The sequence below is a fragment of the Ananas comosus genome, linkage group 19 (genome assembly GCF_001540865.1).
Source record: "Ananas comosus cultivar F153 linkage group 19, ASM154086v1, whole genome shotgun sequence".
NCBI classification, from domain to species: domain Eukaryota; kingdom Viridiplantae; phylum Streptophyta; class Magnoliopsida; order Poales; family Bromeliaceae; genus Ananas; species Ananas comosus.
In genome coordinates, this window is record NC_033639.1 from 5,032,470 (window position 1) to 5,039,114 (window position 6,645).

At 32.1% G+C, this 6,645-nt stretch overlaps 1 long non-coding RNA gene across 1 annotated transcript; it reads left to right on the forward strand.

Annotated features, from left to right (window-relative positions):
- On the forward strand, positions 1,713 to 2,078 carry LOC109724593. Its single transcript, XR_002219972.1, has 2 exons — positions 1,713 to 1,896; positions 1,985 to 2,078. It is a non-coding gene; the product is annotated as an uncharacterized LOC109724593 (long non-coding RNA).

Genomic DNA, 6,645 nt, shown 5'->3' on the forward strand with positions numbered 1-6,645 from the left:
AAGCTTTAAGGTCTTCTTGTTTCGTTGCGAGTGGGTTGATATTAGGTCACCAAGAGGAATGAAGAAAGACACAAATGGCTTTGTTCTTGTGAATTTTTCTAAGTTAATGCACACTGGACAATTATTGAAAGATGATCCATTCATATTCTCATCTCAAGCAAAACAAGTTTTCTATATTCAAGACGTGAAGAACGAAGAATGGTCTTATGTCCTTATAAAGCCAAGATACTTGTATGATATGGGAACAACATTGCAAGGAGAGGATGATGATGATCAGACATACACTCAATGCATGCCGTTTAATGTTATTGATGTTAACGAATTAGATAATTGTGCAAGTTGGGCAAGAACAGATGTTGAAGGAGAGAATAGTCTTTGATATGGCTTTTGTGACCCTTTTCTTTGTTCGCAGTTGAAAATTTTATTTTTTTGTTTACCTTTTCATTATGGCATTAAAGTATTATATGCTTTCTTTTTTTGTTTACCTTTTTAGATTCTGTTTGCTTACATCAAAATAATTAATATAAGATTTTCACAATACTTATAATTATTATAGATTGTTTTTTTAGACATTCACTTGACCAAGATGTCTTGTACTAGGTGAGTTTTAATATAATATAGGTTTAGATAAATGAATTTTCTGAATTTTTTTGACTTTTAATCTGCTATGAAATTTCTGAATATGCTACTACATTTTTAGATTTTGAACAATGGTTCGATCGAAAAGATTGAGGGATCATGAAGTCACAAATCTTGTGCTGGATGAATCTCAAACAAATGGTGATGACTCGTCAACTATCTTGCAATCCACATCCTTAGACCCTGAGCCTTCTTTAGACCGATCACCTGCCTCAGATTCGGAGTCTTTGAAAAGCCAACCTCAAGTAGAGGAGGAAGTTGAGATTGAATGTGACGACACAGTAGAGATAATAGGTGATCTTCTACGTTTCTCTAAATTATTATTTTCTATTACAAGGCATTGCTACTTACTTTACATTCCTACTAATATGTTCAAAATTTCTGTTTAGATGAAAAAGGGAATGTGAAGAAAAAACAAATGATGCATGCAAAGGATGTATGTACTTTGCTGGCTAGTGAAAAAATCAAAGTTGAATGTAACCAATTCAGGCAGCCAATAAAGAAAGCCGGGGGCATATTAGGAGGTTGGCTAGGGACTGTAGCACGACGTGGAAATATGTGTCCTATCCACTACATAAGTTGGAAGATCATGCCTACATATCCATTCAAACTAAAAATCATAAACGTAACTCGAGTAAGTTCCTCTTTTCTTATTGGCTTTTCTTTCATGAAAAACATAAAGACTAGCTAGTTCTTAAATTTTTATTATTTTAGCTATAACAAATATTATTTGTTGGTATGAACAAGACTTTCATAATTGTATAAGAGTGTTATAATCAAGAGTACACACACTTTACTACCGAGAAATAACACACTTTTATTTTCTATTTATATACCCTTCCATATCTTTTCCAATAGTAACCACAAGCAAAGAAATTTATCATTTTTCTTGAACTGCATAAATTTTCTATACATATTTTACTAAGAGTTTTCTATACATATCTTACTGAATGCTACATTGGTGGCTTCCACCACAATAAAACAGATAAATAGATTAAGTTGACTTTTCTAATGCCTTTTTTTTTTCCTTTTTTATAGAGTAAGTTTTCTCTTCCCGGAGATATAATGAAAGTTGATGTTGATGGTTGGATATTAAAATCAGTGAGCAAAAAATAGAAGGATTATAAATATGATCTTAAAGCAAAGAGTAAAATTAATGAACACACACAACAAGAAGTATCTAAAAGTGTGCCTCCAGAAGTTGTACCGCAACAATGGATCGATCTTGTTCGCTATTGGTATTCGGAGAAAAGCGAGGTACTCTTATAATTAAATATCAAATGCTTTTATTGTATTGTCATGATTTTTCACTATACTTTAAATCTTATAAATTTTTCTCTTATAGAAATATTCAAAGATCGGCACGGCATCGCGTAAAAATCATACAACTCCTCACACGACTGGTTCTAAGAGTTTTGCAAGGAAGCGAGATGAATTTGTACGATGAGTTTTCTTTAAATGCACTTATTATTTTTTAAAGTAGAAAGATGAAATTGAAATCTGTTATTTGTATGAAATTGTATTCAAGTTGTTGGTTTATTTTCACTTGCACTAATATATATGTGTTTGTGTTAATGGTAGAAAGAAAATAATAAAAAAGAACCAGGACGTATCGAGTTTTATGCCATAACGCACAATAGCAAAGATAAAACTTACATCAATACAGCATCAAGCAATTTTGTGGTATGCACTAAGAAACTAGTTGATTAATTTTTTATGTTGTTCATTAAAGATATTTAAAATGCAATAATCTCATATCTTTGTATCTTTCTATATCACTATAGGAAAACACAATGAATGCTATAGCAGCAAGTTCGGCAGCTGAACCATCGAAATCTAGTACTAATCTGGAAAATGATTACATCAAGAATACTCCGAAAAAAGATAAATATGGTCGAGTATTGGGTTATGGGAATGGACCTACTCCAATGAAGATTTTTGGTCTTCAATCTCAGCTTAGAGACATGGATAATGAACAAAAAGATCCAATGAAAGAAGAAGTCAAAAGGTTGAAAGCCAAAATGGAAGTAATGCAAAACAAACACGACTTAGATATGCTAGAGATTAAGTCTCTATTGCGGCAACTTGTTGGGCAATCTCTTAATTTTAGCACTGATATAAGAGATACACCACCAAGTTAGAATACATTGGTTGAATTTCTAACCACCTTTTGTTCAAGCTATGAAAACTTTGCTACTTTATGACTAGTATGTTGTTTATATGTGCTAACTCTAATTTTGGGTTGTTAAACTGATGTATGGCTACTATATTACAGAGGTTGAGAAGATGTATTAGCATTTCTTCAATCTGAAATATATGTATGTATATATATATCTTTTGGTTGCTATATGGAGTTTCCTGTTTGTTGGTTGAGTAATATTCATTGATAGTATATTATCTTTTGAACATTATAGTTAGTGATCTTACAAAATATTGCAAAAAAATAAAATATTAGAATGTTTCAAAAAATAAGCAATACTGTCGACGCTTTAAAGCGTCGTTAAATCTATAGTCTGCACAGAAAATAAATTATTTGGCGACGCTTAGGTGCGTCACCTTATTGGGGACGCATAAAAGAGTCCCAAGATGTTCACATTGCTGACGCATAAAAGTGTCGCAATATATTTTACGAGGTACATGAAAAATCAAATTCTCGACGTTCCTTGGGACGCTTTAAAGCGTCGCTGTTAAAGTGCCGATGCTTTTTGCCAGCGTCACCATTTGTGTGTCATCACCATATTTACCGACCCATTTGGCGACGCTTGGCCAAGCGACGGTAACTCAGATAGCTACGCTTTAAAGCATCGGCAATGTGATTAAAAAGCGTCGCTAAATGCCGCTTTTTTTGTAGTGTTCGCCCTCAGTCGACAATATATCCTAGTGATCCAAGCTGAATCTGAACACTGCGATCAACTCCGATGGTACTCTAGGGTTGCACAACCTGGTTTCTGATCCATAAACAAGCAAACAAAAAAGAAATTTTCAATCATCAAAGTGTGTAAATTCGAATCTTAAGAGCACAAGAACCAAGGGTTACAACATGGTAATATTTGTCCAAGTTAGCAATATATTTTATGAAAGAGACTTGATTGAAACAAGTAATAATATGTACAATATATAGTTTATAAAAACTAAAAGGTCGTGGACAAAATTAAAAAAAAAAATAACGATTAAAATGGCCTAATTAACATGTAATCAATGTTAGTTCCGAGTTGAATCCTTAATTAATTCGTTATAAAGTCATAAAGTCAAGGTATCATGCTCACCCAAAATGTTCTAGAGATTAGTTAAGCCTTTATTCTTCACTAGTGAAAGACCCACGTAATGCTGCAGATATAAAAATATTTTAATAATAATTTTTAGTTTATATTTATATATTTTTATATAGTTTTATAAGTCTAATATATTATTGATTAAGTAAAAGTTATATTAAAAATAATTTAAAAGTTAAATATGTTTAAATAAAAATGATTAAAATTGGTATAATAATTAAATTATTTTATAAAGATTTATGTGAAAAAGATTTGAGACAAATCTATCCAAATAATTTAAATAAATCAGTAAATAAAAGAAAAATAAATAGTAGAAGAAATTGTTATTCCAGGAATTTAAATTTTGTATTTTTCCATATGTCAACATTTTACATGATTTAGATTGTATATAGCCGATTAGATTTTATTATGCAATTTATTATACGTATTATTAATAAAATTAATTAATTATAATTAATTAATTAATTAATTTTATAGGGTTTAGGGGTTTACATTTTAAAGTTTGAAATTTAGAAATAAATATTATAAAATTTAAAATTTAAAACTTTAAAATTTGAAATTATAAAATTTAAAATCTATAATTATGTGTCTGTGTGTGTTTGTGTGTGTATAGAAAGAGAGAGAAGAGGAGGGTTGGGCGACACACGTGTCACTCTAATTCCCCCCCAAACCCTCCTTTAAATGTAGAAGAAAGAATAGATTTTGTTAGTGCATCCTTAATTTGAAGGCACCTTTCAACAGTAATCAAAGTAAGAATTCCGTGGAAGAATTAAAATTATTATAAATGCTATAAACACAACACACACACACACACACACACACACACACACACACACACACACACACACACACACACACACACACACACACACACACACACACACACACACACACACACACACACACACACACACACACACACACACACACACACACACACACACACACACACACACACACACACACACACACACACACACACACACACACACACACACACACACACACACACACACACACACACACACACACACACACACACACACACACACACACACACACACACACACACACACACACACACACACACACACACACACACACACACACACACACACACACACACACACACACACACACACACACACACACACACACACACACACACACACACACACACACACACACACACACACATACACACACACACTTTTTGGATGATCAACTAGGATGGTAATTTCAAGTGTGGATTCTAGTTGCTTCTCATAGTTTATCACTTCAAAATGGCATAGGTTTGGCATGCATTTAAATTGGGGTAAATTGCACCATTAGTCCCCAAACTTGTTGGCCAAGTTGATCAATTTTAAAATTTGGTGTTAATGATATCTAAACTCCTGAAAGACTTGCACTTATGTCCTTAGACTATAGCAATTATAATGTTGATAGTAAAGAAATAGCATTTACTATTATTTTTTTAGCCTCTTGGATATATGTGTAGGGTTTACTCTTTGGTGGTGGTACAACTGTGGATCTAAGGGGTATAGTAAATCACCTAATGTTAATTAATAGTATTATAGCTAACATCATCCTTATGCGCATTATTATTACAGGGCAAATTATTGCCAACGCCAAGTGCATTTGTTTACCTTTATTAATTATATCATTATTTATCAACTTCTTTTTCCATCTTATATTTCAATCCTACTGCCATTGAGTTATAATTCTTTCTTTGTATAGATATTGTTTGCGATAGATAAATAATAAAAGAAGAATTAGTAGAGTATGGATATATAAATGAACTAGGTGCGAGGAATGACTTCCTATTATATGATAAAGACTAAATGAAATTATCGAAAGTTCATGGACTAAAAATAATGCCTTATTGACAATTCAAGGTCTCGTATGCCAAATCAAAAAGTCTGAGGACCAAAAAAAAAAAAAAAAGACAATTCAGCGAATGATCAGAAAGAACAGCCAACACGTAATTTCCAAAGAAATAGAGCAAAAATAATTAAGTATGGTGTTTTTGTTGTTCATATGTAATATTTATATGTCATAAGAAAGAGTTCTACAGAGAATAGTAATAAGAAAAAAAAAGTACATACACACACACACACACACACATCTCTCTATATATATATATATATGTATATCCATAATCCATGGCTTACAGTCTGACTTTCATGTTCAGACTGATACTTCTCTCTCTTGGGCTGACAGCTAACAATTCTCTCAACTTGAAGGAGGATCAGACTTCCACTGGCCACAGCGACGGTATCTGCAAATCACGCCTCGAGATCTATGGCTATGAATGCCAAGAACACCATGTATATTATATATTTATAGCATTCTTGATAAATGTACNATTTACTATATATGATTTTTATATTTAATTTTTTTATGTTTAAAATTTTAAATTAGATTTAAAATTTAAAACATTAAAAATATTATTTAAAATATTTTAAAAATTATGTAGATTTCCCGCCGCGAAGCGCGGGCCTCCACTAGGATAAATGAACTAGGTGCGAGGAATGACTTCCTATTATATGATAAAGACTAGGGATAATTGCCAATATACCCTTCATGCGTTTGAATATATTCGATTTATCCCTATTTTTTTTCTTTCTAAAATACCCTTTATATGTTCCACCGTTATTCCAAAATACCCCCGCAGTTATCCCCTGTTAAACTAACTCGGGTTAAACATGGGTTAAATGTATACCAGAGTTAAAAC